The sequence below is a fragment of the Papaver somniferum genome, unplaced genomic scaffold, assembly GCF_003573695.1.
Source record: "Papaver somniferum cultivar HN1 unplaced genomic scaffold, ASM357369v1 unplaced-scaffold_118, whole genome shotgun sequence".
NCBI lineage: Eukaryota > Viridiplantae > Streptophyta > Magnoliopsida > Ranunculales > Papaveraceae > Papaver > Papaver somniferum.
The window spans coordinates 5,319,682-5,346,532 of NW_020620825.1; the positions used below are offsets into that span (position 1 = coordinate 5,319,682).

Below are 26,851 nucleotides of genomic sequence, written 5' to 3' on the forward strand. Positions count from 1 at the left end.
TTGATTGGGGTTCAACTACAGTCCAGACCGAAGTTAGTTTGTAGTAGGCTAGTGTCTGTAGCGGCTTAATACATTGTGTGTTCAATCTGGACTAGGTCTCGGGGTTTTTCTGCATTTGGGGTTTCCTCGTTAAAAAAAAATCTGGTGTCTCTGTTATTTCTTTTCCGCATTATATTTTGTTATATAATTGAAATATCACAGGTGGTGCGTTTGAATCGATCAATTGGGAAATCCGGCCTTTGGTTGTTGATTGAAATTGATTGATCCTTGAACATTAGTTATTGATACCGTTCAAGTGTTTTCTCTTTTGTTCAATTAGACTCACAGATTTATATTTGCTTGAGTAAGTATTAAATCGAGAAATAGAGATATAACTCTTTGATATACTTTTATTAAGATTGAGTCTGACTGTCTAGTTGATTCTCTTAAAAGTATATTGAAGTTAGTCCATTCAGATTGCTAATCGGAATATTGGGTGTGGTTGTTGTACCCCCACTTTTTCAATTGGTATCAGAGTAGGAAAACACGTTTAAAGACCTTACAAGTCTTTGTTTGTAGCGATCTGACTCTATGGACATAAATTTTATCTCCATAAACGTACCACCAGTCTTCGATGGATGAAACTACTTATGGTGGAAAACTACTATGCGTTCTTTTCTTCAAGCTCGTGATTTTCAAACATGGGTACGTGTTGTTAATGGCTATGATCCTCCGGTTAATACAGAAGGAGATATATCTATACCGAAGGATATTGGTAGATATAGTCTAGAAGAAATTCCTGCCGCAAAGAAAAATTCTGGCGGCTTGAATGATATCATACATGTCATTACCCCGGATCTTCAGCACCATGTGACTACGTACACTAAGTCTAAAGAAGCCTTGGATATCTTAGAAACCGTATTTGAAGGAAATACCAGTGAGAAAGAAGCTAGGATTCAGAACCTAAATTCTGATTGGGAAAACCTTCGTATGGCAGATGAAGAAACATTTGATGAGTTTAATCACAAAGTTTCTGAAATTGTTAATGCATCTTTTGCATTGGGTAAGACCATTCCTAAAAAGGACATTGTGATGAAAATTCTCAGATCGCTGCCATATAGATACGATTCTACGAAGCATGCCGTCGTTGAAGGAAATAATCTCGCAACGCTGTCCAGAAATACTCTGGTGGGAAGCTAAAGATCTTTAATCATGAGCATACGTCCAAGTCTAGCAAGGATGTTGCTTTCAAAGCACTAAAGAACACTAAATTACTTGATAAAAGTAAAAGTGTTTACATCTCTGAAAATGATCTTTCTGAGGTTGATTCATCAGATGAAGATCTTGACAAGTCAGTCTTGTTGATCAAAAGACAGTTTAGAAGTAAACGGTTCTCCAGAGATAAATCCAAGTCATCAGATAAACCACGTAATCGTGTTCCTCCTAAAAATAGGTATAATGATGAAACTGATGACGAGGATATGCCTCATTGCTTTAAGTGTAAAGGTTTTGGTCATTTTGCAAATGAGTGTCCAAATCGAAAGAAATACACTGGGAACAAAGGTCTTGTTGCAACTCTTGATAAAATGTCTGACAACTATGATTCTAATGAAGATGAAAAATAAAGTGTTGCACTTCAATGTGAAAATATTGGTTTTGATACTTGTAGCAATACATACATCAATCTTGATATTCTTTCAGAAGAAAAATCAACCAATCTGGAAGATGAAACTGCAATTTCTATTGGAAACTCTGTGAATAATGTTTCAGGTTCAACTATGTGTCTAGCAGCTTGCACATCTCAGATGCCTGAATTATATCTAAGGTTGACGTGCTCATATTTTTCACTCAAAGGTCACGAACTATCAAAGTGTTACAAGTACAAACACAAATTGAGACATGTCAACAAACTTCAATGAAGAGCAAATCGATTAGCAAGCAAACTTAAACTTGCTCAAAAGACTACCGAGGTATGTAATATTTTATCTTCATCTAAGAAGTTAGTTTCCAAGGATAAAATAAGACCATTAGAGAAGAAAGTATGGTCAAGTCGTTTTGATAGACAGAGGTCTATGGATTCTTCTCAAAAGGAACATGGTGGATAGATTGTTGTTCACCGCAACACAACTTGATTGTATTGAGTTACGTATCTTGTCTCATGTGCCTGATCAAAAGAGACAAGGTTGTGCACCTCTCAGGCTTTAGGAAAAGTTTTGTTTCTTATTTTCTTAGTTTTCTCTATCAATAAAGGAGGGTTATTCTCGACAATTCTACTCCTTCTAGTGTTCAGAGTTGTGCGTGCACGAACCTGTTAAAGGTTGTGTAACCCTACATTCCTTTTTCCTTCTCTGAAACTCTTTCCAAGACTACTTCTTGAGTTTAAATTGTGATTTCCTCTCACAAACCCATATTCTTATGGATACTCCAAGCATCATGTCTTATGATGGAAAAGATGTTAATATGATTGTTAAGCCATCAATCATGAAGGAAAAAGAGAAATCTCCGTTGCCTCCAACTTTGAAAAGAAAAAGAAGGAATGTGAGGAAGACAAGAGTCGTTCCTTCAAATTATCAGAAGTTTTCTGATGTTCTTGAAGTGTTGAAGGAGACACGAAATTAGATTCAACAAATAAAAGCTTTTGTGCTTAATACTCATGAGATTCAGAAGGCCCTGGTTCGACAACAATCAAAAAGGTTTATTGATATTAACTCCTATCTTCATGAACCTTATGTCCCAATGGTTGTTGACGACAAGGAGTTCGGGTACGATAAAGAATTCTTCAAAGGTCTTAACATCTCGTAAATCTTCTGATGAGAAATTCTTTTTATTGTTTGTTTAGAAGAATAACTAGAGTTTGGAATAGCCATTATTGTGATTACACATAGCTATGTCCAACGTTTTCATCTTCATTTTTTTAGGTTTATTGGTTTAAATTCTAAATTTTTTTTGGAAGATGATATTTGCAGTATTAATCTTTATGGTTTTATATATTGCAATTTGTTATGGGATATGTGTGTTTGCGTCCATGAACTATGATTGTCTCATACTTTGTCAAAAGTTAAGTCTTTCATTTGTCGATATGCATGTATTGATAAAAGAATGGATTGCATCTAAAAAGTTGATATGTTCTTGCTTTTGGTCATGAAATGTCTCTATGGAAATTTCATTAAGATCCCACTAGTTTTCGTACCTTTGCCAATTTTATTGACAAAAAGGGGGAGAATTAATGTGTAGTTCACACTACAAATACATATGGTTTTCGGATCACTATGTAAGGGGGAGTGGTTTCCATGTGAGATGCAGTATTGACTAAGGGGGAGTGATACATATCACCATAGTATTGTTGTCGAAGTTGTGATACAAGTGAATTTTGATGATGTACAATAATACTATGACACTGTGTAACAATGATTGAGAATTCTTGTTTTCTCATTGTTATGGCTACGGATTTTCAACAACGATGATACTAAACTTATAACCTTTGGGATCATTGGAGTACTTGGAAGTGACGAAGATTTCGAGTAATGTTGAGGAACCAAGAAGATCATGTGGAAGAGAAGCTATAAAATTTTATATCTATTTTTATATTCCATATGTATTGATAGTTTTCACGAAGATTTAGAGCACTCCTCGGTTGAACTCGCATGCGTTGCTATCTCAAGCATGTTTGTCAATGTTAGTGATCAAAACTATAAGTCTTGATTTCTAGTCTACTTATAGCTAAGTCTCTGACTAGGATAGAAAGTGTACTTGAGCTCTAGACTTCATGGAGATCATCATACAAAGACGAAGAACTACTCAACGAACTGGTGGAACTTCATCGACTAAAAGGTATTTGGAGACTTGAACTTATCTATCACTCAAAAGTCTAGCTACTCTATCTCCTATCTTGAGACAAAATTCGTATTGCTATATAGACTATATGTTGGTAAGCTTTCGCTCTGGCCAAGTTCATCTTTACTAGTGATGAAAGTCATATTAAGTTTCAATTATTTGAAAATGGCTTTGACGAAAAATGGTTTGTGAATAACAACTATAAAACGTCCTCTAAGAATGTTTCAATGATTGAAATGAGAGTTTAGAATATATAACCATTGTTGGATATAAACATTGTGTGATATCTCATACATGTGTAAGTCCTTATTCCTTGAGACAAAGTATGCATGCTTTGCTGGTCGGGAAAACCGGAACTAAATTCAATGTACCAGTACGCGCACCATCGGAAGTTCACGTCCCGTGAAAATCTGCTGGAGTTTGTGAATTAAGAACAAACTTATTCCGGGTACTTAAGTCTGCGTACCAGTCCGCGTACTTAGGTTTGTTATTTTCTGAGAACGATTATTCGTGAACTTAAACTTATATAAACTAAGAAATGCATATTTGCAAACCGTGGCTATAAAGTTCATGAATCGATTCGAGTGAATCAAATCGTTTTTGCCTCGATTTTGTCTTGTATATTTCTATATGATCTAAGCAATTGAACAACTCTCTAACTAGTTCATTTGAGTCATTTGAACTAGTTATGGTACAGAAGAATATGGTTGATATGAAAGTGCTCATATGGCTAACCATTTGGTTAACTATTGTTGAACCAACTAAATGTACACGTTTGGGTATGGTTACACAAACCTAAAACATGCATTTCATTTGTGTGTGACAAGCTTTCGATCTAACAATTAAAAGATATTAGCTTGAATCTAATCAGGTTTTCATCTAACGGTGAATATTGAATTCTTTGTTACCAAGGTAACTTAGATTGCAAACCCTGAATTGAAAGGCTATATAAAGGAGAACTCTAGCAACTGGGAAACCTAATCCCCACACCTCATGTGTGATACTAGTTGTATAAGCTAGAGTTGATTCTTCTTTAACCTTAGGTTTCTACCGAGACTCTGTAGGTTAACGACTTGAAGACTTTATTGGGATTGTGAATCCAGACCCAACTATTTTCTTTGTAGTTGCGTGATCTGATCTTGCTGTTTCTATCGTACTAAGTACAATCGTAAGATTGGCTTGAGATTGATTTATCCGATAGGCAAGATTAAAAGAAGTCACAAACATCTTCTCATCATTTGTGATTCCACAATATCTTTTTTCGCTAGTCGATTAAGATTATTGTGAGGTGATTGATAATTCTAGACTGTTCTTCGGGAATATATGTCCGGGTTTTCAGTTGGTTCCTGTTCACCTTGATTTATCAAAACACGGAACAAAAACTCGTAGGTATTTCTGTGGGAGACAGATTTATCTATTACAGTAGACTTTTCTGTGTGATACAGATTTGTTTATTAAAGACTTCGACTTTGGGTCGTAGCAACTCTTAGTTGTGGGTGAGATCAGCTAATGGAATCAAGTGCGTAATATCCTGTTGGGATCAGAGACGTAAGGAGCACAACTGTACCTTGGATCAGTGTGAGGTTGATTGGGGTTCAACTACAGTCAAAACTGAAGTTAGTTTGTAGTAGGCTAGTGTCTGTAGCGGCTTAATATAGTGCATGTTCAATCTGGACTAGGTCTCGGGGTTTTTCTGCATTTGCAGTTTCCTCGTTAACAAAACTTCTGGTGTCTGTGTTATTTCTTTTCCGCATTATATTTTTTTATATAATTGAAATATCACAGGTTGTGCGTTTGAATCGATCAATCGGGAAATCCAACCTTTGGTTGTTGATTGAAATTGATTGACCCTTGAACATTGGTCTTTGGTACCATTCAAGTGTTTTCTCTTGTATTCAATTAGACTCGCAGATTTCTCTTTGCTTGATTAAGTATTGAATCGATAAAGAGAGAATAACTCTTTGATATACTTTTATTAAGATTGAGTCTGACTGTCTAGTTGATTCTCTTAAAAGTATATTGGAGTTAGTCCATACAGATTGCTAATCGAAATATTGGGTGTTGTTGTAGTACCCCCGCTTTTTCAGATAAGTTCAAGGAAAAATTTGTGCGTGCATAGACAAACCGGTATAGACACTACTGGAATTAAGCAACTAGTATAGCGGAGTCCGCTCATGGGATATTTAAAGATCTCATCGAGTCTGACCAAGGAAACGTGGTTACGGTCACCGAGGCAATTGAGCAATACTTTAAGAGTGATATCGATAGGATCAAGAAGGATTTTGAGAAAAGCTCAATGGAAAGGATGACTTCATATTTACAATATGGTAAGTTACTCCGAGGAATATAATTCAACGTCTCTCATTGGGCAATAAAACGTATGATGACAGAAATGCAAAAGGAGATAAACTATGGCAAACCGGGTGATGTGTGTATTTGTCCCGACATGTCTTCATTGGGGCTTGTGAAATATGAAGAAGTGATATCTATTGAGGTTATTGATCCGTTTTGGAAGCTACTATCTTTCACCCCCTCCCCCTATGGAAGCTCACGGACAATCACTATGGGATATGAACGAAGCAAAAGAATTCTTCGAAGCTTACTCACGTGGAAACTCGGCTAGCCGGTAAGTCTTGTTCAGCCAACTAAGGCAAATTACACGCCCATGGACAACATAAAGTGAAGAGCTAACAAAGGGAGATCCTCCCGGTAGACCACAAACCAGAACGACAAGGAGAAAACAAAGGAAAGAATTGAAAGAAATGAGTCAACGTGAATGTGAACTCGAGGCAAGTAAGAAACGAGATCCAACCGGATGTGAGATTTCGGAAGCAAGGTTCGCGGAAGCGCTGGTTCCAAACAAAAAGGGTAGGCCTAGGAAGGAACCGCTATCAAGTCAACAACAAACGGCAGATTCCGTATCCACACCAAAAGCCGATGGATCGGAGGTTCCAAAGAAAAGGGATAGGCCGAAGAAGGTACACATATCGATTGAACAAGAACAACAAGACGATGAAGCGGATGCCACACCTAGAGTCGATGTAGCAGGGGTTACAAAGAAAAAGGGTAGGATGAGAAAGGTACCAACATCAAGTAACAAAAAACAACAAGGTGAGCATTCCGAAGGCACACCCATAGTTGATGAGGCGGCGGTGCCAAACAAAAAGGGAAGGACGAATAAGGAACCTACATAAAGTCAAGCACATCAAGGTGAAAATTCCGAAGCCATACCAAAGATAAGTGATAGCAAAGGTAAGGGACCCATGTCTAGTCAACAACAATACAATGGTGACAACTCCGTAGAAACGACCAAAGTTGATGTAGTTTCGGTTCCAAAGCGAAGGGGTAGGCCAAGGAAGTACGCACTCCCATCACATATTCAACCAACTGAAAGCCTAGAGTTTGCAGAGGATGGATTGGAGATAATAAAGCTACCAGCTGGTAATATGAAGATGTTTAAAGATTCCAAAACAGGTAAGACTTATAGACATTACCATACCAAAATAGAGTCTTATGTAGATCAAGTTCCCGAGCTTATTCGTGAGTATATTATATATACGGACGATGTCGATGGAGATGGAAATTGTGGCTATCATGCCGTGACCAAACAATTAGGAATCTTTGAGACGGAGGTTAGTAAAGGGATGACACCCTTCCGACACGCTAGAATAGGATGGCCGCTCAACTTATTAAAAAGAAGAGCTTTTACGAGCAATTTCTTGGTGATGATGAAGATTTTGATAGTTTGTATGCTCGAGTGTTAGGGCCCGAGAACGAGATGAAGTCCCTTCCTACTCAATATTGGATGAGAATGGCGATTTGTGGGCATCTAGTGGCGGATACATTTAATTGTGTTGTTCATTATTTTTCCCCCACCATACAAGCAATATATATACCAAACTGGCAAAAGTGCGAAGGATCTCTTAAGAATAGAAGAGTTGTTTTGGCGTTCGTGAACGGGAATCATTTCATTATTTTAAAGCTCAAGGATAATTGTCCATAGCCACCGGTTTGTGGGATGACTAAAAACAAGGATATAGATCCCAATCTCTAGAAGGAATGGATGGCATTGTATGGGGAGAATCACCAATTTTAGGATGTGTTTCCCTTATCAATAAAACCTCTCCAAGAGAAGATGCAATTTCATACGTGTGGAAGCGATGATGAGTAATTTGGATATATGTGGTTCGCTGATACGCAATATTTTGTTTTTTGGAAGTGTAAATTGTAAACATTAAATCATATTTTGATGCCAATGCCGGCATGGTTGTGTTTCAATACTACAACGTCGTAAGACTGTATCAGCGTAGAACTGAACTTTCGGAACAATGCCGGAATTCCAGAGAAATTAGTAAACATTCCGGCATTGAAGTTAAATCACAAACCGTTCCGGTACTATGACAAAAATATTTTGTGCCTGGAAAATGCAGACTACCGGCATGGTAGCCAAAAAAAATTCAATGCCGAAACTCCGTGATTTTGAAAATTCAGAGTGCCGACATTGTTTTAACTATTTTTGACCATGCCGGTACTGTCAGAAAAACTCTGAAATTTCTGTGATCTTGAAAATTCAGAGTGCCGGCATTCCAAATATATACCGGCAAAGAGTTAATTTGACACTGGTTTATCAACATAATAAATCAAATAACAACACTAGATTTTTTTAAAAAACCATTTCCAAACCTAAGAGGTTCCAAACCGAAAACAAATCAAAGATAAACCAAATCAAGCAAAGAGTTTAGCAAGACACACACAAAAAAAACACATTGTTCAAGACACACAATCAAACATAAACCAATACTAGATTGTTCAAGACCTAACTAATACTATAGAAGAAACACACGATCACTCGGTCCTTGGCTTCTTGTGTACCCTCTTCTTCCTTTCGCCCACAAGTATTTTTCCTCTGGATCTTCAATTTTGTCTATCTTTTGCTCGACTTTCTCCATTTCTTCAGGGTCAACAAATCTCCTTTCTTGTTATTTTTCTTAAAGAACTTTAACAAATTTCCTATCCGCTGATGTTGTTGTCATATTTTTAAACATGTACTTAGTATGTACACTTATATAAGTTCAAAGATATAGATTAAAACAATAGGAAGTGAACAAGAAGTACGTACCAACAACGTAAGGATCTTTTGTAGTCCAGGTACAGTAGTTTCATCCGGAGTTGTGGAGGGAGGTTTTGCTTGTGAAGGAACTTCTTCGGTAGCTGGGCGTACAACATAAGGATGCGAGTACCTCAGATGACCTTTCAGGAAGTCTGGTTCGGTCTCATAACCTTTTTCCGCCAATTCCCAACCAACCCTATCTAACACAAGTCTTCATTCTACCCTTTCCCTCTAATGTGCAGGAATGGGATTTGGGTCGTAAACTACCAGAGTATGCTTCTCATTTACTTGGCATCGAGGAAAGTTATGACAAAATTTCTGATAAGATGTATCTGTAAGACTTTTCTGCTTGTACCCAAGTTGGCGCATTACACGGCGAGGGTTGTGCATAACAAATCCTTTTGGATGAAATAACGGTCCGTTGTAAAATGAAACATTGTCACGCCTTACAAAGTGAACTCCTCTGGCATTCCTATATGGGTCAAACAAAACATCTTGGGCAGCCACGGAGTCCAAACCCAATCTCATGGCGAATAACCGTTTCTTGTTATTGGGCTTCGAGGCATTGTTGAAAAATTATTTCTGAGTTAGAGGCTGTTGCGGTTGATATTCATGTACTAACTTCAATCCTTTATAGTTCGGGAACAATGTTGGGAAGTGTTCATAAGCCCACACTTATGTCGATGAAAGATCGTTCCAATGAAATGTATAAGAAAAATAATAATTGGAAACTAACAAAATTAATGACAATGATCACAAAATAACTAGTTCACTATACCTGAATTACAGTGAAATTCCCATTAAATTGACAAGTGTTCGCCTTAGAAGCTCTACGCATTTCTGCCAAAAAATGTGCCAAGAAAGCAGTGCCCCATGAATACTCATAAACCTTATCCAAGGGATCCAAGTATTTTAGGTTGTTCATATGCACCCTGTTACCATTAGCGTCATGGAATATTGCGGAGCCCAAGGTGAACAACAAATAAGCAGCGGCAGTTTGCTGAATTTGTTCGGGATTCAATTCCCCGCCCTTCGTATTCCCAAACAATCGAACGAGATCGACGAATTTGATAGTCTTTGTCCGGGAACGATCCGTCTTGTACATATTTTCCATAGTCGTTTCTTGGTCCCACCCAAACAACTTTTTAGTCAGCTCATAGTTCTTGGCCCATTCTAGGTCCTTACAGTGATCTCATTCCTTAACGGCTTTCCCAAGAACCTCTAGACCAAGTATTATTTACACATCATCAAGGATAATAGTCATCTCGCCATAATGAAAATGCATGGTATCAGTTTCACCAAAAAACCACTTCAAAACGCAGTTCGCCGTGACTTGATCAGTGGCCACATAATTTTCTACCGCGGGATACAACCCTGATGCTCTGACTAATGCTTTAACAGCTTCACACTCAAGCTCCAAAGGCCATATATCCATTGATTGATGGCGGCTAACACGAAAGGATTTCTTGTGGTCCTACAAAAACACCAAACTAAATTAAATTCACTTGATCATAGATAAATAATATAATAACAAAATAAAAAGGTCTTACATAAGTTTGATAGATCCAACGAGCCCAAGAATGCTTGTAGTCATATAAGATTTGCGGGTTTCTCGCTTCACCCCGCTGTTTTCCGTCTGGAATCATGTCATTTATTTTAGGAAGGTGGGTTGGGGGTCCCTATTCCTTTCTCTCACCGGCTTCAACTTCAACTGCAGGTTTTCCTAAGCCTTGTGAGGATGATCCACCTTCTCGGTCTGGTTGAGGAGGTACATATTTTTCCCACTCTTCATCTTCACTACTGCTTGTGTCCCCCGTACGCTCCCGAATGATGACCTTACCATGTTCCGGATCAGATCGACTACGTCGAGGCCGAGAAGACTTAGGTTTACGCTCTTCAACAACTTTACCCTTTCCTTTCTTGATTTCTGCTGCTCTAGAACCATGTCCCAATATATCAACTGAGTTATATACATAAATCCGGCATGGATGGTAAACATAAAAGCAGTGCCGACAGATGTGTCGGGATAGTAAACAACTGAATAACAATGCCCGTATTTTTGGAATTTTGTTCAGAGATTTAACAAAAGAAGAAAATCAAAAATGGCATGGATGTTAAACAAAACGACACTGCCGGCAGCAGTGCCAACGTTGCAAATTACAGAAAAACTATGTCGGTAATATGGGAAATTTATACAGAGATTGAACAAAAGAAGGAAATCAAAACCGACATGGATGTTAAACAAAAATACACTGCCGGCAGCAGCTCCGACATTGCAAATTACAGATAAACTATGACGTTAACATGGGAAATTTGTACAGAGATTTAACAAAAGAAGGAAATCAAAACCGGCATGGATGTTAAACAAAACGACATTGCCGGTAGCATTGCCGGCGTTGTGAATTACGGATAAACTATACCGGTAATATGGTAAATTTGTACAGAGATTTAACAAAAGTAGGGAATCAAACAAGGTATGGAATTTATGAAATATACAAAGCCGGCAATTTGTACCGGAAATTCTATTGCTATGTCGGTAGTTTCATGCAATAAAAGAGGGATACAAGACATATAATCCGGTATGGTATTCAAATTGAATTCCACGCCGAAACTAAATTGTAACTGAATTTCAATTGACTATATTGCAATTTCAAAATTTTCTTTTAGTGTAGTTAAATGCCTAAAGATGCAACTATCAATTTGTGTTTTCTAGTATGGGATAAACCCTAAACATGCTTTAATTTAACATAGATATCACTTACCGCATCAAATTTGTTATTTCCTCTTCATCTTTTTCATCTTCGTGCACTTGTTGCGTTTTTGATTTCCATTTTCCACGATCATCAATTGCCCCTTCAGGATTAGGTATAGGTTTTTCAGGAGGTTTGTGACGACCCATTCTTCTTTGGGTTTGAAGAATTGAATGAAGTTGGTATAGAAGATGAAACAAAATAAGGGAGTTTAGTTTTTTTGGAAGGTCTTTTGGAAGAGCCTAGAAGTACAAACAAAGAGAGATGGAAAGATGGAATACTTCTTTTTATAACTGTCACTTAAATAGAATTAAGGAGTTTGTAACCGACATATAAATGGAATTAAGGAGTTTGTAACCGTCACATAAGTGGGATAAAGGAGTTTGTAACCGTCACATAACTGGAATAAAGGAGTTTGTAACCGTCAGAATACCGGTATGGAAATATGGTACAATACAATGCCAGCATTCTGACAATAAGTTTAAATTGAGTCCAGGGTATCGACATTGTATGTTGATTAAAATTCAATGCTAGTACTTGTACCGGCATAGTATTAGGTTATTAATCAATGTCGGCTTACTCACCACCAAAAGAAGTAGGCACCAAAGGTTTAAGCAAGCAAACTGACCCAAACTGGCTTTCGTATTAATCTTACCGAATTAAACTTAAAAACATTAAACACATAAACAACGTTATACATAAAGTGAAAGATCTTAAGCTAATTGCAACTAACATCATTTCTTGGAACGAGATTCAATAAACAAATCTGCTTCGAAATTCCTAAAAGGCTCTTTTCTCCACTTGGTATATGCGTCCTGAGGTTGAAGCCTATTATCTCTGTATCTTGCGAGAAACTCGTTGTATTTGCGACATAATTTTATGAGGGCAATTGTTCGATTCTTTACAAACTCATCCCCATAATCCATTTTGCGTTTCTAGCACATACGTCCACAAACTTCGGGATATAAGGACCATCCGTAACAAGACCCAAAAAAAGGTTTAAAGGGAGGTGATCTTCCGGGAGATCCGATACTATGTAGAAATTTTTAATCCATCCGGTTTCTTCCTCAACATCCGCTTCTATCTTCGCTTGTTTTACACGTTCGTATATTTCCTTAGTTTCCTTGCGATATTTTGCTTCTATTGATGCTTCTTCTTCTTTTCTTTTCCTTTTAAGTATCTCTTCTTCCATTGCGGCTATTGACTTGGTGGTTTTTTCCTTCATTTTAAGTTTTTCTTGTATAATGGCAATTTAGTTGGTGGTGGATGATGATTGATTTCCTATTGGAGTGGATAATTTGTTCTTCTTAATTTTTATTTTTCCATGGCAATGATGAAATCGGTAGTTGGTGACGGATTTTCCGTTGGAAATATGTGTTAGAGCTTAATTTTTTTTTGGAGGTATGAAGCGCAGTGGGTGTATCCATTTCTTTAAATAGACGAGGACACAACGACTCTTTTTCCACTTTATCATTCCGGCATTGTCGGTAACCTAACATCCACACTAGCAGTTTCCTTTACAGGTTTATGGTTTAAAAAAATAACCGTTGGGCATTGAATGTTTAATTCTGGCGTTAAACGGAGGACAAACAGAATGCCGGTAGAGTGTGTCGGCATACAAACGTATATAAATCCAATGCCGGAATATGGTTTATTACACACAGAAACCATAACATTTTGACACTCAATTCCGGCATAGGATTATATATAATATCTATGCCGGCATCCTAACGGCATTGAATTATGTTAACATAGTACGCCAGAACTATAATTTATTTCAAATGTAATCCTTGTCGCAGGAAGCACGGATGCACTTAGCACGTGCATCAAGACACTTGGTGACTCAAGTGGACGAGTTATAATCTCATGAGGTTTACATAGAAAATACCCTAAAAACCTAACAAAAACACTAAACCTATCAATCTTCTTAAGAAGAATCCGTCTTCGATTCACCCAGCTGGTGGTACTCTGTGACTTTGGTTACCATATGGTTCACGTTTTCATCAAACATGAATGCTTCTCCCTTGAAAAAGCGGGGGTCTAACAACCACAACCAATATTTCTCTTAGCAATCTGTATGGAAAAACTCCAATATACTTTCTAGAGAATCAACTAGACAGTCAGACTCAATCTAGATAAAAAAAGTATATTAAAGAGTTTATATCTCAATCTCTCGATTTAATATATACTCAAGCAAACAGAAATCTGCGAGTCTTTATCAAATACTAGAGAGATAACTTGGATGGTACCAAAGACCAATATCCAAGTGTCAATCAATTTAAATCAACAACCAAAAGGTCGGATATTCTAATTGATTGAACAACGCACAACCTATGATATTTCAATTATATAAAAAAATATAATGCGGAATAGAAATAACACAGACACCAGAATTTTGTTAACGAGGAAACTACAAATGCAGAATAACCCCGGGAACTAGTCTAGATTGAACACACACTGTATTAAGCCGCTACAAACACTAGCATACTCCAAATTAACTTCGGTATGGACACTGTATCTTCATCAGGGAGACACTGTATTAAGACGCTACAGACGCTATTGATGGAGGTTACAAATCTTACATCCGTCGGATATATTTATCTGGATGGTCGGATGCAACGTTTGTCTCTCAAAATATTATCCGACTGTCCAAGGCCCCAAAACCCCTTCTGTTTTGTATCATAGATAAAATAGAATATCAAGTTAATTGGTGTGACACATATGTACCATAAATATGGATATATGCGAAGAAAAATAACTTTAATAATATCAAAAATACACATGCCTACCTAACTGGATAACCTAAAAAACAAATTCACCATTAATTTACACCTTAGGCGGAAGGTATCCAATGGAAATGAAAAACAAAATTTGGATCATTATCCGTAGATGATGGACATTTTACCATTGTATGTTAATATTTGATGCTCAATTACAATGACAAATGTAAAACACAAAACTAAAAATGCGTATAAAATGTAAATGATGAAGTTAAAAAAAAAAAGAAAAAAAAAACATTCGAATACACATGCAAATTTTGAACTAACACTTGCTACAGTCCTCTGGTTTATATTGAAAGACAGATGTTCAGTTGTCTTCGAAGGAATGGATCCTAACCCGACAATGCTGATGGAGATGATAAACAAATATCTACACTCAGCGGCTTCAATATCAATCACGAAAAAAACTTCAGCTAGAAATGGAGTAGTATCAACTCCAAATTGGAATACAATTAACACGGAGTGGATAATTTTTATAGATGCAGCTTTTAAGAAAGAAGATCTTTCAATGGGTTTTGCCTTTATCTTATATTCAGTGGACCAAGAGGAATTCATGCATATCGAAGCAGGCTCAGATAAATCAATGACAGCTGTTCATGCAGAAGCAAAGGCAATGCTTAAAGCTACATCTTGGTTAAGAAATAATATTTTATCCAGTGTTTCAATTATCACGGATTGAAAACTATTGCTGATTTCATCAACAAGAAGTGTAAGGAAATATCTTGGGAAGCTGAAAACACAATAAAAGAAGTTGAAGCGAATTGGATAACCTTCCTCAAGCCAAGGTAAGATATATAAACAGAAAATACAACTCAACGACGGATTCGTTAGCTAAGGAAGCAAGAATTAAGAGCCTCCAACATTTATCTTTACATATTAGAGAAAAAAATTGTAAGTCAAGTATTTTTGAGAAAAATGATGTTGTAAAACTATTGTACTATATTACTTGATTTATAATATATTATCTTTTCATCAAAAAAAAAACAAAAAAAAAACTAACCACTTGCTTTGAACACATTTCCCGTTCACAATTGTACTTCAGTTAAGCTCGCAATGAATTTGAAAAACAATATTAGTTAGTGGACGGGCTGGGTCATTTCAACCATTAATTTTCAAAATTTTAACAAAAGAACAGATTTGGATACGTGAATATTTGGGCAATGTGGCACAAACTCGTACATGTTTTTTTTTCAAAAATCTGCCTATACTTCAAGTGAGAGCTACCGACAATGATAAAAACAGGTTAATCGTTAACGTGGAGATGGAGAGATGCTGAAAGTCTGCAAGTAAAGTACTCATTCCCAAAAAAAAAGTTCACCTGATTACGGTTTAAGAAAAAGAAAAATCTACGGATGGAGGTAAACTGAATATATTCTCCAACTAATCTGGCACAAAGTTTTTCAAGTAAATAGGTGGATTTTTGCAGGGGACTTCTTCGTAAGCTAGAGTGTGTCCTTGTGTAATAGATGTGATACTTCCTAAAAGCTCAACGTGCTTTAGAGCATCCGCTCTAATTGGGAAGATAAATGAAGATTGGGAAAACAATTTGATACGCGAGATTGAAACGTGATCAGTTATTACATTCCTCTTACGTTTTGGAAAATCACAAATTCTCAGTGTAACTTTATATGGGCTTCTTTCTGTTGGTCAATGGTTTTTCTACATCGCTATTGACGGGGACCATCGGGTAATTAATGAGACTACTAAAACAGGATATTGGGAATGTGTAATTGATGGTGGACTAATGAAGATAAATACTAATAGGAATTTGTAACCGTCAAATAATGGTAATTTGTAATGGCTATGCCTTAAATAATGGTGACATACCATTTGGAGCGTTCTTTATACCATTTGTGAGGAAACTATAGATGTCAATCCATATGTAAAAATACATAGTAGTGGTTTGATCGTGACCGTCCTTTATGCTCCTAAACTGTCTGTTTTAAACACATATTATCGATTTGATCATGGCCGTCCTTTATGTGTCCAAACTATAGATGACCGTCCAATAAGAAAAACACCATTGTCCCTTATAATATAGATATATAAATTTATATTTTTTTGGCAAGTACGGTAAATGTGAGAATCTTAACTCCGCAAAGTTGGATACCTTTCTTTATCATTTTATCATATATACTAACGATTTTAATACCGGCAAAGAGAGAAATTATTGCATCCCGAAGGATAATGTAAATTTGATCTTCTCGGCTGTAATAATCACCAGAAATTTTGAATTCATTCCACCGGAAGTTGGAACATTGTGTGACATAGCGGCTAATATACAAGGCGCGCGCTCAGCTAGCCGGTCAGTCCCAGAAGTGACGCGTGACAAAGTGCAATTCTTGATATAACCTGAATTGATATTGAAGCAATTTTTACCATAACAAATATATCCATGTGCACGATTGTAAATTGATATTCTGTCGACCCTAAAGGTGATGAAAATGAAGATTTATTGATATTATATTGGTGCCGCATGTGTTTGTATTTTTATGCATCTTCTTTACACTTAATGTTGTGTTAATTATTTGTTTCGTAAATAATGGATTCTTAAAGCAATCCATGAGATGTTATTAATCTCAGAAATGATCCAACATAGAAGTCGTGAATTCTTGCAGTAATCCGTAAAAGTAGACTCCACAAGTAGTCTATGAAAATAATTAGATTTCAGGAATAATTCATGAATTTCCTAGTTCAAGATGACTCACGGTTATCAGTTGCTTTTGTTAATGACTATGTTATCTTTACCCCGTCTATTTGTGTTAAAGAGTACATATTCCAGAAGTAATATATCCAGTATATTAAATAGACGATTGAGATATTTGTCTAAGAAAACACGGAACAACAAACACAAATTTTCTAACCATTTTATATCCTTGTAGAGGTTTTGAAAAATGTGACATATAATTCCGAGTTCGAATAATATGATAAACGTCCTTGAAAGAGTTGTGTATCACCCTAGAGTGTAAAAGGTATTATCACACGGCTAGGTTCCAGAATAACGCCTTATATTCTGCTAGGTTCCAGAAGAATCTATTGAGTTTTCACTATCTTAAAACAATAAATTGTTATTTTGCGAAGTATTCATCACTTCATCCATCTTGTGCCAAATGCACGTTGTATAGAAGGTTAACGATCTCTATTATGGAATATGCTATACGAGAATTCAAACAGTTGGATCTCACGTCGACATTGATGATAAGTGTAACGACCTTGAATATTCTTTCTTAAGCATGTCTGGGTGGACACCCAGTTTCTAACAAGACGAGTAGAATGATACAAAATGGTAACATAATTTTTTTACAAAATTTGAAGCTTTTATTGAATTGGGACGTAAATTGTGTTATTTGTTCTTTGAGACATTTGGTTCTTTAAATAGGATTAACAATGGAATTGTGATAACCCGTTAAATCACCAACATTCCTGCAAAGGATTCATGGTGGAATGTGTAGAGCTTATTTACCTTGCAATGTGGACAGTTTTGAATATTTTACGGTATTGCTAGACGCATCCGCTTGATCGTCTCTTATTTGATTAATGCATAATGTTATGCTTGTCAAACTAATTGTGCAAATTATTTATTTGCATAATCATTTTTGGAATTTCTCTTTAAGCCCAATTATCTTGATGGCTCGATGCTCTGCTTTCAGTTGGTATTATGCCGAGCATTAAATAGCACATGTTAAACTCATCATGGTATTGTTGAGTTCTTCATCAAGCATCTTTAGTTGATTGCTCGACCAATTGTATATTATGCCAGTCGGGACTCTCAAAGTTATTCAATCGCAACCATTTATCCCCTAGTTCAATCAACGATAGAAACTTGGTTTAATGAGTCTCAACTGAATGTCAACCAAGCGATTACTATTTCTCGCTATGAAATCCTTTCCATATATCTTTGCAACTCTCATTAGAAGTTTCGTCTTTGTTTCAACCTCAGAACCTCTAATACACCCTTCGCAAACACCCACTAGACCCTCGAGAATCATGGCAGACCGCCAGCAAAGCAAATAGGCAATAAAACTGGTCGCAACTATACTTGAGTTGTGGAACTACTCGTTTAGGCCTTTTCACGAACACTGGATGAGTGTTTTCTGGTGGTGAAGAAGATATGAACATGATGTTGATTTCTAATATCATTTTATCTCCTTCCCTGCATTTCATTACACATTTAGAACAAACCCATTCTCATAAACCTATGGAAGCTCTGGAATACTCAGAACTTTGTTCTCAAATCAATGGCAACAACTAGTGTTGTTTTTACGACACTAAATTCTTATCAATCTTCGCCTGTAATCCAACCAAACTTAGATTACAACTCGTACCCACTTCTAAATCAAACTAGACTCTAATTGCTTCTTAATCTTCACCATTCATCATCAAGAATCAGTGGAAGATGATATCCGTTTCTCCCTGTTTTTCTGGCCATTCTCTGTTTGAACTAAACCCAGAATTTCCACAATTTGTACCACTTTCTCCATGATGTTCTCGGCTTCTAAAATATGCTCCAATCGACCCTAGAACTCATCAGACTTGAACTTGCCGGTGTAGACCCTTGGTGCAGCGTCTACTTGATTCAGTAAGAAGAAAACTGAATTTTTAATCGTGACCTAACTGCTTAAGGTGGGAAGAGGAGGTGGCCCTAATCCAATTTCGTCTGCTCTCATCCAAGTTAAATGTCTTCTCTATATGTATGCCTTGAGTAGTAATCTTCTGGTGCTCTAGTAATTCGAGTTTTCTTCGCAACATAGATCTGTATTCTTTCGCACCTTGTGCCCAAGGCTTCGAAACAATGCCATAAGCCTTTATTTTTCAAGAATACATGGCACAGTTTTGATAACTTTGCCTATGTAAAGAACGGTCAGGATCTGTTCTTGACAAAGATAAATCCATAGCTGAGATTGTCCGGACCAAACCTTTTTTCTACACGTGTGCCATAGCTTTAAAAGGGAGGAATGAGTAACCTTGTATGCCCAATCGTCTCTCTCGCTATCTTACTGCCGAAATCCTCCTCCCTCAATTTCTTCGTGCTCTCAAAAAATGTTATTATCATGAGAAAAAACAATAAAAGCAAGGGAAAATATTTTGGAGTTCTAAAACGTTGGTCATGTTCGAGAACTGAAAGATTGAAAAACCTAGCGATTTTGCGGCTCAAATCCTAGGAACAAAAAGCAACAGAAGAATTGAAGGATCAAACCCATTTATGAATCAAGGAGGAGGTAAAGATTCCCTTTATGTGCTCTCTTGGTCTCAAATTCAAGTTCATGGAATTGATCAGAATGATTGACTTTTGTTTCGCTGATGTTTTACAGTTCAGAAACGCTGGTCATGTAAAGAGAACCTTTCCGTTCACTCATTAACATTCCTTCCTACCCACCATCATCATCATTTTGCATCCCATAGATACCCAGGTACCTTTTTACCTCCTCCTCTCGATGTATTAGTTTGATTTTGAATATGCATAATATTTTCCGATTTTGTGCAGGTTGAAACCGATTGAGCACTTAATGCGGCTATTGAAGGATCACCTCCAAAAATTAGGAGTGAAATATGGAAGGTTTTTTATTTATCTTGCTCTTGAGTTTTGTATTTGGTTGAAATGATCGATGATTATGAGAAATCTGATGGTGGTTATCTCTGAGATTATTCTTTCCCACTTACCTGTGAATTGGCTTGTGGTGCATAGGGTATTGATGGCTATAAAGGACGTCTTCTTTGTTAATTTGTGGGTCTGGACTCTGGGTCTTATTTTGATTTTGGAGAGAGCACCAAGTACATTTCTTACTTCTTTTTAATAATTAATGATTCATTATTTGTTTTAGGTTTTGATATCTCTTTTATCTGTGTACACAGGTCTGCAACTAATCGAGAGAGATGCTAAGATATCCATTCAGTTTCATTTTGGAAATTTTGTCTAACCTATAATGCTCATCAACGATGTAACTAATAGAGTTTGTATGGGTTTTGAGGTACTTTTTCCTAAAAGTTTGGATTTTGGTGATATAGGTTCTATAACAAATGCCTGGATTTTTAATTTAGTGCAGAACATAAGGCCTTAATGTACTAAACATGCTTGAACCCATCTTAGGAAGGTCAATTAAAACAATTACAGAGTTTTGTTAGATGTCAAAGATGAAGATGTGTACATCTTTATACCGGGCGTAACTTTATGAATTTTTCTTATTTCTACAACATATACCCATCAAAATCCTTATAACTGTATATTATCATTTTTTCACTCCATTATGTAATTGTTTTACATCAACAAACTCATCGACCTAAATTCAACGTACAAATTTTACTTATTAAATATTTTTTTTATCGGTATAAAATATATGTTTTACTCGGTAGGCAGCCGATGTAGGCAGAAAAATCAAGTAGAAGTATTTTTCTTGGATTGAGTGGTTTCTTTTTGGGATGCTTTTATACTGTGAAATTCCACCGTAGCGCAATGTTACAATAATTTGTGAAACTGGGTTACAACAGTCTTTGTACCACACTTACTTTGGTTGTGATTTCTCATTCGATTTGTCGTCATTAACCTCAGTCGACGATGTGCAGCTCATCTTTGGTATAACCACCTATGTTCATTGTTCTTTTCCCTGTTTCATTGGAGGTTACTTCACACTGGTGAGCCTTTGTTCCTCCTTTTAGTAATTTTTGATCTGAGATTTTACGGCATTTAAAAATATTCCTTTTACACCGATTTCTGCTTTTTTTACCGTAAGTCCTTTGGTGAGTCTTTTTTTCCATTTTTTATTTAATCGGAGTTAACCGTGCCCAATAATGTCCAAATCATTTTTGGGTTTAAATATGGTTTTGGTCCTTTATTTGACTTTCAATGCTTTGTATGCTTTGAAATTTCATTCTTCCATTATGATGCTCTTCAGTGTTCCCTTATCCGTAGTCGTACAGTGTCGGATTCCATCAAATAGAATTTGTGATGCAAGAGGTGCGAGCACAGTTTCACTTTTCCAAGATTCAAAGTGTTGTGCTTCTAATTGGATAGGAGTATCATTATCCTCAAGAAACTAATCGGTGAGTCCTGTGGTCCACTTCCTTAGTACTAAATTCCCAATTTAGTTACCACTTACAAATCATGTGTTGAATATATGTTATGGCTTCACACATTCCTGCAGTCTTAGGCGATCTTTTGTAGTTTCGCCCAATCAGTAACATGTAGATTAAAGTTTCGAGTAAACCAAGAATCACTAATTCTGCGCATATAATTCGAGGCCAGATGTAACACTGTGTAATTTGGTGGTTAATTAAATCTATATTATGCTCTGTATGTACAGAATGATTACTGGCACAATGATTTTGGTTACTGAGTATTATAACTTATTCATTTTACAGTAAACCCCTTTATTTGTGTTCAAGTATTGCCTCTGGGGCCCCTAAAATGCATACAAAGTGGTTGAGTCTTATACGCTGGCTGATGGCTGATCTAACTTTAAGGTTTGTAAATATTCTCTATTTGCATTAGATTTATGTTGTCTGTGGCATTCGTCGTGTTTGGTTTAAATAACGTAGAATATATAAAGAACAAGAAGAGTTTGTGATTCGCCTAGGTCCATACAATGAAGTTCACCTAGGGTGGGATAGTGGAATAACTTCGAAGATTACATGATCCCACTCTTAAAGGTTTGTAAATTTTCTTACTTCTTTCTGATTCACTGTTAATAAAATTTGTTGGTTTGACATCAATCACACGTGAATGCAGAGAACACGTTTGATCTGCCAAGTATTTGGTTTAAAATGAATAAAGCATGTGGTATGTTGTATTTTTTTGCAGTTTATTAGATGTGAACGGAAGGGGATTGTGATGACTAAGAATGTACTTTAGAGATAGTGGATGCCTTCACTACTTAATCTTCTTATTGCGATTGTGTCAAGTTCTATGTAGAACGTGAATAGGGGAAATGTGTGTAAGATGTTAATGAAGGTTCGAGGCTTATCCTAACCTTTTTGCATTGTGGTATACTAACTGTGCTTCTCCATGATTTTCTTGTGACGAGCTCAAGCGTCCGTAATAAAACCATTAAGGAAAATTGTTGACAGTGTTCATGTTCAAGTTTTCAAGATAAGGAACGATCTTAGGGTATGGTTTCCATTCTAAGTTCTTGCATTGTTTAGTATAGTTGATTCATTGTAAGTTCTAGCATTATTCCCATTCTGCGAATGAGCTGAAAAGAGTCATTAAGATAAAAGATAAGTTCTGCGTTTCGTACACTCAACAATTAGTTTGGGTCTTTCGGTGTCCTTACAAGGATGAAATCAGAAAATGCTTTTTGTGTAACCTGTTTTTTGGTTTAACAATTTGTTGCTGTATATTTGAATCTGAACAATTATCAATTAAACGGGTTTTCTTCCTTTCAAACCGGAGAATTCTATGAAAATAAATACCTACACTTTGACGTAATAAAACAAAATTGATGATGAGGGTAGCACCCAGGAATACTACTCGGGCAGTAACATTTATAACTATGTTTTTGCGAAAGCTGAGGACTTGCTCCCTCTTTTCCACATGTGGGTTTTGGAGTTTTACATTGATTACGAAAAAAGAAGATGTTTAAAAAATTTCCATCCATATGTTCATAAAACAAAATTTTCCATCCATATGTCCATAAAACAAAGCCTTCAAACATTAATCACTAATGCTATGTTTTAAAAAAAAAACTTACCGCTCCAAAACAAAATCCAAGAATTTAAATTTTATTTTAGTTTGGTGGAAAATAAAAGAACCCTCAAGTATTTTTGAACTAAAATAAAATCTAAATCCTCATTTAATATAGAATGAAGGCCAGAAGAAATATTACATATCATCCGTCTTCTGTAAATGTTAATAGTCTAGCATAATACAAAAATATATAATTCGTCCATGTCGTTACGGCACGGGTTAAGTCCTAGTTTTTTTTCATATAACATGATCCCAAAATACCTACAAAATCGAAAACAAATGCAATATACACTAATTTAGAAGAAAAATACCAAAGAAAGCATAAATAGTAAATAGTAAATCAAGGTGTTTAAGTCGCCTATCAATCACCAACCGCTTTAGGGGGAGTAAACTCGTAGAATCTCCGCTGGACTTAAACGCACTGAACAATATAACTTCTCTAAAATAATACTCAATGGTATATTCTCGTCAAAATAATAAAATTTCTTGGTCCCAACTCGGGGCGTTAATCCTAAAACAATAAATTCGATAAAATCATAAAATAATACATTTAAAAAAGTTACCCTTAAGCATTATTAGGTCTCAAGTATATATAAAACAATAATGCTACTGGAAAAAATAAAACATAAATTTCATCCATATTGAATTTTCTCAATATGCAATTCAATATTGCTTTGTTTTTCTAATAAATTCAAATCAAGTTGTATTTCATCCCTAATAATTTGTAATGCAGTCAAAAGACCGGAATCACATTCTTGTACTACAAGAAGAAGTGTTAAAGTGTTATTGGTAGTTATATTGCTTGTATTTGTACTGTAATTACTCAATATTATAAGATTTCTTCAAAATTAGCCGATATTGTACTTACAATCTATAATTATTATTCAACATTTAAACAAAGAATTATTATTTAAAATAATAATTTATTATATTATCGATTATATAATATTTTTTTAGAATAATAAATTTTCTTGGTCCCAAGTTTATTATTTTATAGAAGTTATACCGTACTCTTTTTCCTTTGCTAAGGTTTTGTCCCAAGGAGTTTTCCTTGTCAATGTTTTACGGAGGTGTAGTAGGGAAAACACTGATTCCGAAGAAAAAAGTAAAAGTGGGAACCCCTAAACAAATGTAATGCACATGAGTACTTTATATTCGAGAGATCAATCTATACAATTCTGGCATAAACTAAGATATGATCGTTCCATTCTTTCTTCGGTCACAAAATGAAGGAGAAGGGTTGGTCTTAGAGAGGAAAGCAGAGAAGGTGTTGAGATCAGAGAGACAAGCTCCGTAAGATGTGATTGTTTGTGACTTATCTCAGAAAATTGAACTTTCTTGTAAAAATATAAGCTGTAAGTTCTCTATGTTCTCTATAAATTTTTGTGTTAGTTCCTAATTTAATAGATTAAAGATTTATTTATATCAAATCATAGTCGAACACCCTTATCTCGTAGGAAATGGAGGTTGTTGAGTAGTGAAGAAGTGGAGATCGTGTGGAAGTGATGAGAACCATGTCCCTATTGTGATGGTAATACTAGATGGTTCTACATCCACCATCCCTCTACTTTATCAACCATCCGTCTTTTCCTGACACTTTCTCATAATGGGTGTACTGCACACCGCATGCTGTAAACCGCCAGATCAATACCCTGATGAACATCCCCCAGTTCTGACATGTTTGATGTCTCGAGTGTTTTTAGTAGAGAGTGGCACTTAGTCGTAATTTGCATGACTAAGGCGTGCCTATAAGGATTCAAAACGCGGGGGTACTATACCACACCCAACTTTTTCGTTCGGAAATCTGTATGGACAAAAAAACTTTAATAATATTCCGAGAGTAAAAACTGAAAAAGTGGGGGTACAAAAACCACACCCAATATTTCGCTTAGCAATCTGTATGGACAAACTTCAGTATACTTTCTAGATAATAAACTAGACAGTCAGACTCAATATAGATAAAAGTATATCAAAGGAGTTAATATCTCAATATCTCGATTTGATCTATACTCAAGCAAATAGAAATCTGCGAGTCTTTATCAAATACTAGAGAGATAACTTGGATGGTACCAAAGACCAATATCCAAGTGTCAATCAATTTGAATCAAAAACCAAAGATCGGATATTCTAATTGATAAATCAAGGTGAACATGAACCAATTGATAATCCAGACTTATATTCCCGAAGAACATCCTAGTATTATCAATCACCTCACAATAGTCTTAATCGACGCAGTGAAAAAAGATATTGTGGAATCACAAACGATGAGATGAAGATGTTTGTGATTACTTTTTATCTTGCCTATCGGAGATAGAAATCTCAAGCCAATTATTACAATTGTACTCGTACGATAGAAACAACAAGATCATATCACACAACTACAAGAAAGTAGTATCGGTCTGGCTTCACAATCCCAATGAAGTCTTTAAGTCGTAAACCTGGTTTAGAAGAAGAAACCAATGGTTAAAGGAGAATCGACACTATCTTAGCACAACTAGTATCACACAGAATGTGTGGGGATTAGTTTACCCAGTTGCTAGATTTCTCCCTTACATAGTCTTTCAAATCAGAGTTTGCAATCAATGTTAGCTTGGTAACAAAGCATTCAATATTCTCCGTTAGATGAAAACCTGATTTAGATTCAATCTAATATTTATCAACCGTTAGATCGAAAACATAGCTTATTATACACAAATGAAACGCACGTTCCTGGGCTTGTGTAACCGTACCCAAACTTGTACATTAGTTGGTTCAACAATAGTTAACCAAATGGTTAGCCATATGATCACTTTCATATCAACCATATTCTTCTTCACCATAACTAGTTCAAATGACTCAAATGAACTAGTTAGAGAGTTGTTCAATTGCAAGGAAATTTCATGTACTACACAAGACACAATTGAAGCAAAAACGATTTGATTCACTTGAATCGGTTCATGAACTCTATAGCCACGGTTTGCAATTGCATTCCTTAGTTTATAAAGATAAGTTCACTAAAAATAGTTTTTAGACATAACCTACTCAAGTTCGCGGACTTAAGTTCCCGTATGGAATTTACAAACTCCAGCAGAAATTCTCGGGTTTGAGAACTTCGCCAGTACGCGGACTGGGTTCGCGGACTTAGCTCACGCACTTCTCCGGTTCACTTGATCAACAAAATTCGTAAACTTAGGTTCAAGCATTAAGAACTTATACATACATGTGTTTCCACAACAATGCTTATATCCTCCAAATGGTTATATAGTCTAAACTCTCATTTCAATCATTGAAACATTCTCAGAGGACGCTATATAGTTGTTATTCACAAACCATTCTTCGTCAGAGCAATTTTGAAAGTGATTGAAAGATAATATGACTTTCGTCACTAGGTAAAGATGAACTTGGATAAGCGAAAGCTTTACCAACACATATTCCGAGAAACAGATAGGCGAGGTAAACCCGACTCGAAATACCAAATGTGTATAATCTAAGTCTATATAGAAAAACGACTTTGTCTCAAGATAGGAGTTAAATAGACTTTTGAGTGATACATAAGTTCAAGTTTCCACATACCTTTTAGTCGATGAAGATCCACCAGTTCCTTGAGTAGTCCTTCGTCTTGTATGATGATTTCCATGAAGTTCTTGAGCTCAACTACACTTTCTATCCTAGTCCGAGACCTTAGCTATAGTAGACTAGAAATCAAGACTTATAGTTTTGATCACTAACATTGACAAAC

General features: G+C 36.0%; 1 long non-coding RNA gene across 6 annotated transcripts; it reads left to right on the plus strand.

Annotated features, from left to right (window-relative positions):
- Nucleotides 1-19,444: 19,444 nt before the first annotated feature.
- Nucleotides 19,445-22,833, plus strand: LOC113330734. 6 transcript variants are annotated; one of them, XR_003350459.1, is made up of 10 exons: nucleotides 19,445-19,672; nucleotides 19,766-19,864; nucleotides 19,939-20,010; nucleotides 20,140-20,225; nucleotides 20,307-20,422; nucleotides 21,015-21,083; nucleotides 21,344-21,491; nucleotides 21,810-21,911; nucleotides 22,025-22,097; nucleotides 22,249-22,833. It is a non-coding gene; the product is annotated as an uncharacterized LOC113330734 (long non-coding RNA). The 6 variants fall into 6 exon arrangements; XR_003350462.1 differs by having other exon boundaries at nucleotides 21,361-21,491; XR_003350457.1 differs by having other exon boundaries at nucleotides 20,307-21,083.
- The last annotated feature ends 4,018 nt before the right edge of the window (nucleotides 22,834-26,851 follow it).